At 45.9% G+C, this 7,167-nt stretch overlaps 1 long non-coding RNA gene across 1 annotated transcript; it reads right to left on the reverse strand.

The window, feature by feature from the left end:
* Positions 1–1,491: 1,491 nt before the first annotated feature.
* Positions 1,492–4,536, reverse strand: LOC102551829 (uncharacterized). Its single transcript, XR_015637731.1, has 3 exons — positions 4,043–4,536; positions 3,766–3,908; positions 1,492–3,585 (listed from the first exon to the last, which is right to left on the reverse strand). It is a non-coding gene; the product is annotated as an uncharacterized LOC102551829 (long non-coding RNA).
* Between the last annotated feature and the right edge of the window lie 2,631 nt (positions 4,537–7,167).

The raw sequence follows: 7,167 nt of genomic DNA on the forward strand, positions 1-7,167 counted from the left end.
TCACATCAGGGATTTGAGATCTTTTTCTAATATAAGCATTTAGAGGTGGGTTCCTCTGGCAGCATTCTATCTAAAATGGTTGATGTGGCATTTTTTTTCCCCTGTGGTGCTGGCTATTTCCCTCCATTGCCTCTTTGGCCCATATATTGGTTACAACCATGTTGCTTAGTTTCCATGAGTTTGTACATTTTTTTGTATAAGAACATAATTAATATTATTCTAAACCTTTTACATTCTCTTGGGTTTGTTTTACAAACTAGGATGTAGTCTATTTGGGTGAATGTTCAACAGAACAACAGAATAGATCTACAAATGTCGATTTGGTCCTATTGTTTAATGGGCTTCTGGAGGTTGTCCAAATCATCAAAGAACAAGGTGTTGGGGTCCCCAAGTACTTGATATCCTTTTTCTAACCTAACACTCCAGTTCCACTCTCTACCTAAGAATATTCCCCTTCTGGAACATACTCCTTCAATGGTACAAAGCACATAAGTCATTCCCTTGAGAATTGTCATTTTAAGAAAGCTCAGTGCCCCACACACTAGTGGAATATAGTATGGTGGAGACAGATGACTGAAGAGATATCCAGCATACCAAAGATGGTCCAGAGGCCAGTAAATGAGTCAATCAGGCAAAGTTGAAACTCATTCCAATGGGAAGACCGAAAAATCCCAATATGTCTATGAAGTAGCCCAAAATGAACATCTTTAATAACAGATGGGGCCAGGAACCTACCAAGAAGCTCAAGGTTAGGATCCAGGACCTCATCAGGGCACGAAAGAGTCCCTTGTGCTTTCCTCTAAACCTCTGTACCTAGAGTTCCTGGGACAAGGTCAAGGAGCTTATTCCTGGACAAGCCATTGTTCCTGTGAAAAGCAACCTCGTGGATCATGCACTCCTAAGGAGTCACACAATTGACTGTTGTGCGGAAGTCATGAGAGATTGGAAATGATTTTGAACACCCCATAACCGAAATCTCATTCAAAATCCAAGCCTACTGTATCATACAGCTTCACCACAGCCTTGGTTCTGACCACAGGCTCTGACTACTTTGGGCTGTGTGCGCCATCAAAACACAGCACGTGACGCCCCTCACACTGCTTGAACTAGCTTGGCTCAGCTCTGAGACAGACGATGCTTTCTGCTTTCACAGACAGGTAATAGTTTACAGAAAACAAAGACTCTAATATCTTCCTACCATTGTTCCCCAATACGTGTCAAATGAATACATCTTTAGATTGTATTATTACATAGTTAATTTCTTTTAAATGCTGTCTGAGTTGCCGAGTTTCATTTTTCTAAGACCCACTTAGTGAGTTTTGACTTGGGATTAGAACAGACTTTCCAACAGCTCCCGGAGTCCCCTCAAATGCTCGTTTGTCATTTTGTGTCACCTGTGTATACAAGATGGCATCCTCAGTATCAGCAACTATGAAACCAAAGCACTGATCAGCTCTGAGAAACATTTAAAAATGCTCTACATCCTGAAGTGCCAGATACTGAGCCAAATTTTAATTTTTATGGAAAAAGTCAGCAAACAATCCATTTCCTAAGTGTGTACATCAACTGTCACCTCCGATAAATAGCAACATCACATGTATTTTCATTTTTTGTTATATGCACATTCAGAAGTACGCCCCCTGGATACGCTCAACTCGTTCTAGTATCAGCCTATTTGACCCATGCTTCTCTTTGGCCCGATAGAAATTTCCACTGAAGAAGCATTTAGGAAGGGAATTTCTAGGGATAGTGTCAGAAGAGTGACCTTAGATGAAGTGAAAAGTCAACCCCTGTAACCAACAGGTAAGCTGTGCAACCACCAACTCCTGTGCCTGGGACTCTAGGAGGCAGAACCCACATCTTTTTGCACCTTGCTGTGCTTGGCCCATTTCTCCACTACGTTATTTAACTTTTAATAACTCTAATGGTGGTGATACTGTCCTTAACCACATTTTCTTAACCACGGTGACTCTTGTCCTTTGATACCAACACTCTGATGTGCAAGGCCTATTCAAGACCCTGTCCCTTTCCTTAAAGTCTGGGAGCTTTATCCTCAAGCACATAAAGACCATGGGCCTGAGGTCTGGCCTGGGGACAGTGTCCTGGAAGTCATATGACAGACTTGGAAGTTCAGACCTTTAGGACACAACAGTTCGATCTCTTACAAGCCCTCTAGAGCCAGGCCCTTCTCTACTTTCACACTGTACCACCCATTGTTCTATCCCAGGCAAAGATTAAGTCCTGATGCCCAAGGTCTCAGAATTCCCCACTATTAAACTTACGGACACATAGCCACAGACAAACGTCCCTGGCCACCTTCTTAATCCTTCCCATCCCACTGTCGCTGTATCCAGATGGAGATGAAACAGATGTCCCTGTAGGGAAACCACTGATTTATTTGATCATATATTTTAACTGAGGCACAAAATCTACACTAAAATAAAGTGGAACAAGGGTATCTGCAAAAAGCAGCAGCTGCACAGTAAACGAATGCCCAAGGAGGCTGGCCCAGATGACTGGCTCGTCAAACCAAGACCCTATGCAATGATAATGTGCGGCTACAATTCAGGACGGGGGTCCCCACAATAAAGCCGGCACAGTAATTACCATAATAACCTCCTACTGCTACTGTATCTTTAATTAAGTCTCTATCAGTAGGCATTTGCCACTTAAACCAAACTCAGTGTAACTACGGCAGTATATCTACATTTTCACAAAGAATTATGGAATCATATTTCTGTCACCAAGATGAAAGGGAATATTTAGTTCAAGTGTCATCTGCAGACAAGCCGCATAAAGAAAACCCAAGCTGTTCTTTATCGGCTCTTCCGAGAAAACGAGGCTTGGCTGGGAGATGCCAAGGGGGGTTTGTGTCTGTGTGTTTTGGTTTCACCCCACTTCTCCTTTACAACTCCACATCCTTTCTACATAAACCATAGGGAATGACGCCAAATGAAAAACGCACTTGATTACAGCAAAAATTTTTTTTGAGGTGGAAAAGGGCCGAGTCGGTCTCACAGACTGTGAGCGAGATGTTTCCAGTGACGCTCTGGTGCCTGACCAGGCCAGGTCTGCAGCACCCTTGGTCTACCGCTGCGTTCTCATCTGCTGTCTTACCCAGCAAGACACACCAGCAGTACCCTAAAAAGACTACATTCCAAGTTCTTCGGGTTTCCTGTCCTGATTGCTTCCTTACGTTAGTGTGAAAGGGAGCACTGGTTTTGGCAGAGCCCAGCTACACAGGCCCGACAACTCTGTCAAGAAAAGTGGCCTGTTCCAAGCCTCCTCAGGGTGTTGACAGGGAGCAGCTTCTGCAGCGCTCCCCTTGTTGAGAGAAACCTGAGTAGCCACTCTGGCCCTTGCTTCTGGAGGTAACGGGATCTGTTAGGGATGCAGTGAAAGCCCCCACCTATCCCTGTGGTCAGGTCTGGCCAATACCGACCCCTCTCAAGAGGGCAGGCGTCTTCATTGCTTCAGCACATCAAAAGCCTTTTGGTTTGAAAACCTGTTCCACCAAAGGTGTACATTCTTCCCAGTTGGAGGAAGGGTATTACACTGTTGCGTCTCTGCTAAGGGCTAGAGGGCCTAGAAGAGAGGAAGAGGTGTGGTTAGAGCTCTCCCTGTGACGCCCTGTAGAAGAAGCCAGGCCTCCCAGTGGCTGTGTGGTTCTGCTTTGCCCCACAGGCCCCAGACTGAGCCGATGCTATTGATCCCACAGGCTTCCAGCTCCTGCTGGGAAAGCCTGATGCGGCCACCAATTCCCACCTCTTTTCGATGTCATCTTTGGCCACTCTCGTCTCTGTTCTAATTTCATTTTGAACAGTGTAAAGGCTTCGGCTGGCCACCGAAGAACTTGAAAATGAGAACAAAGCAGAGATCCGAGAGAAAGCATGCTTCCCAAGGAGGACCTGAGGAGAAATAATATTCAATTTTCTACCATAGATTTGACCCCGCTGGGGAGTGTTTCAGGTTTTCCCACCTTGCCAGGGACACATGCTGAGAAGGTCCTTGGTCTCACAGTGGAGCCCCTGCTGCTGCCTACCTCGCTGCCTGACTGGCTGACTTCTGCCTGTCGCTGCCATTTACAAGGCCGAGCCTTGAGAGAGCACCCATTTGCAGAAGAAATCCAAATTGTCTTCCTCTCTGAATTTAGCTACAACGGTTCTCATCCCTTGAGCAAAGGTAGCCCTTCAGCATAGAATCCGCACTTCTCATGGAGAAGACAGACCGGAAGCTGGAGATAATGGGTGCATGCTGGCTGGTGTTCCCCCAGCTTGGCTTCCGTCATAGAAGAGCTCTTTATTATAAGGGAGGGTATCAGTGAATCCTGAGCAAACGCTGTCACCACTGCCCCAGATCTGCTTCTCCATCCTCATCTCGCCCCGGCGTGGTCTTCCCTAGGGGGATCCTCTAGACTTCCGCCAGCAAGAAAGCGGGCTCTGAGCACGATGGGTCTGTACTTCTGAGGATGGAGAGTCTGTGCTTAACAGGACCCCTCAGGCAGCCCAGCCCAGGCTCCTACACTCCATTGAGTCTGCTGCTCTAAGTGGGAGGTAAGAGTCTCAGGCTGAGGCTGTCTCATATGATACCCTCGTCTGCTACCGTTTCATTTGACAAAGAGGCTTGTCAAGTGATGAGCTCCATAAGCCAGCATTTGCTAGTTTGCCTCAGCATATAAATACCTGGCTTTCCTGAATCCAAATCACCGCCCAGTAATAAGGCGTCTCTGGGTTCTTTACCACACTCACATGTGATGATGCTTCCCTGAGTAATGCAAGCTCTCCCCGGAGTGGAAAAGAAACGAACTAAAGTTATCATATATCATATATCTAAGGGCATATTTGCTAGAAAGAATCACTATTAGTAATTATTTTTACCAAAACTGAGGTAATTGCCATCTCCAAAAACCAGGAGCTGAATCCAAAACACTTCATAAATATTTACTGAATGCAAATAAATGATACATGGATAAGTTACTTTTCCCTAGAGAAAGCCTTGGTCCTTTCCCTTCCCTCGTTGTCTTTATTCTCAAACATCTGGATGTCACTGGCTCCTAAGAAGCCACCTATTATTTCCTGCATGGGAGGTGATGGGAGATACTTTGTACTTACATGGAAAAGTACAGACAAGAAGACCGTGACTCGGCTAAGGGTAGGAAGACTGGAGAAGCCCATATCAGAGCCCTGTGCATCTATCCCTCTGAGGATCTTCTGCATCATGATGCCTGAGTCCTGTGCCTACATCCTGGCATCATTGGTATGGGGTGTGATCTAGCTATTAGAATCGTTGTAAGTATTCTACAACAGTACGGACAACTTTGCAAGAAAGCGGCTTGTCTTTCATTTGCCGAGGTCTAAACACTGGTCAGAAAAGTGTAGCAAATTTGGCTCTGAGCCTGTTAGCATAAATGTTAAAAGAAAGAAACCCAATCCATTGTATGATCCATGATGTCCCCAAGACAAAATCAAACCACTTGTTTAGAAGTACAGTCACAGGTCAGCTAGAAATAGCTGGAGATGCTCGTGATGGAGACCAAACAGAGGCTTGAACTAACTGAAGCATCTGTGCTAGCATTCAGCCAGAGGCTCCTTACCCATTATGAGTCAGCTCTGATTCAAAGGTCCCCAGACCAAAGCACAGCCAGGCTTGAAGCCTTCTCTCTAACAAAAGAACAGCCCCTTCTTATGAAGGGTTATCTATCCTCACAACCGCTTGACAAGGTGGGCATTTCACAGGGCATGGGGACTGAGACTCACATGACCTAACTGTATGGTGCCTGGATGAGATGAAGCTGAACTTCAGAGGGAGCCAGCTGACTTGAGTCCTGGCTCTCAGTAACTGCAATGGTCCCTGAGAAGTAAGTTCTATGTTGAGTTAGAGCATCTTTCTTACACTGTTTCATCGTGAGATAATAAACATCACCCAACCACCATTCAGTTCAAGTAAACTCCTCAAGCGATCTTTACGCACCACATGGTTCTGACTGTGTGAAAATCACACGTGCCATTCACCTCAGGAAAGGCACCCCTCAGGCATTCTAGCCCACACCGAACATAAATACATAAGGTTTGCATTGGCGGGGAGGGTTATAGTGCAAGGGATCAACCCAAGGGCTTTGCGCATTCCAGACAAGAGCTTTATCCCCCAAGCTGCCGTCATAACCTTTTCATAGCAAAAGACTAGAGACGCGATGGGCGCTGGCTGGATGAACTCCATTATACAGTGGCATAATACGCAGCTATAAAAAATAAGATGAATTTTTGCATCCGATACCGTGAACTGGAAAAGGCAAGGCAGTGCATATTATGTGATGCCTTTTGGGTAATGAAAGATGGGAGGTAGGAAGGTTCGTTCTGTGTGTGCCGTTGCACAAAACACAAGGGTAACATGGATGCAGTGTGGGCAATGAACGTGGGTGAGGGCAAAGTGGACCGGGAGAGGGGCCAGAGGATTCTAAGCACACACAGTTTTCAGGCTTTTTAAACTCTTCCAGCAGGTAAAGTATGGTTTATTTATTTCACTTGAAATGTAACTCGGGGAGGATTTATATCCCTCAGCTGGTAAGTGGCACCCGATGGGTTGTTTTTAACCCACATGTGTCTGCCCCCTAACTTCATGTGCTCACTTCACCCCCAAGCCCAGGGAATAGTCTCACCTTCCATAGACCTGCCCCTCTCGGGGTGGGGTTTGTAGTGGTCCAGGCTCTCGAGATTTCAAGGCACCATTTCCTTTAGGTTTTATCTGGTCAGTTTCCATCAGGGAATAGAGCAGTAGCTTACCAATGGGCCAAGAAGCCACCTGCCCAGCATCAAATGCTCTCACCAGACAGGTTTCCATTCATCGCCTCGTGCAAGCCAAGTATTTTACACTCTTCTGTTCAGGATGAGCTGTGTGCTCTAAGCCCTCCTGGTAACAAATAACTCTACTTGCCTACCACACATTATGCCTGTCAGCCTGCTTTACGGCAGTGCCTTGGCTTGAATTAAGGAAAGGGCTGATGCTGCCAGTGTAGAGAGAGGATGCTGCCCTGTGCAGAGCAGAAATGTCAAACAAAATCTGCAACTTTACAGCCCGTCTGCTCTGTTTCGAAATGCTGTGTCTTCCAAAACAACAACAGAAAAGAAAAAAAGCTTTGAGAGAACAAAAGAAGGTTATCTACCCTTGACA

The sequence above is a fragment of the Rattus norvegicus genome, chromosome 14 (genome assembly GCF_021556685.1).
Source record: "Rattus norvegicus strain SHRSP/BbbUtx chromosome 14, alternate assembly SHRSP_T2T, whole genome shotgun sequence".
Taxonomy (NCBI): domain Eukaryota; kingdom Metazoa; phylum Chordata; class Mammalia; order Rodentia; family Muridae; genus Rattus; species Rattus norvegicus.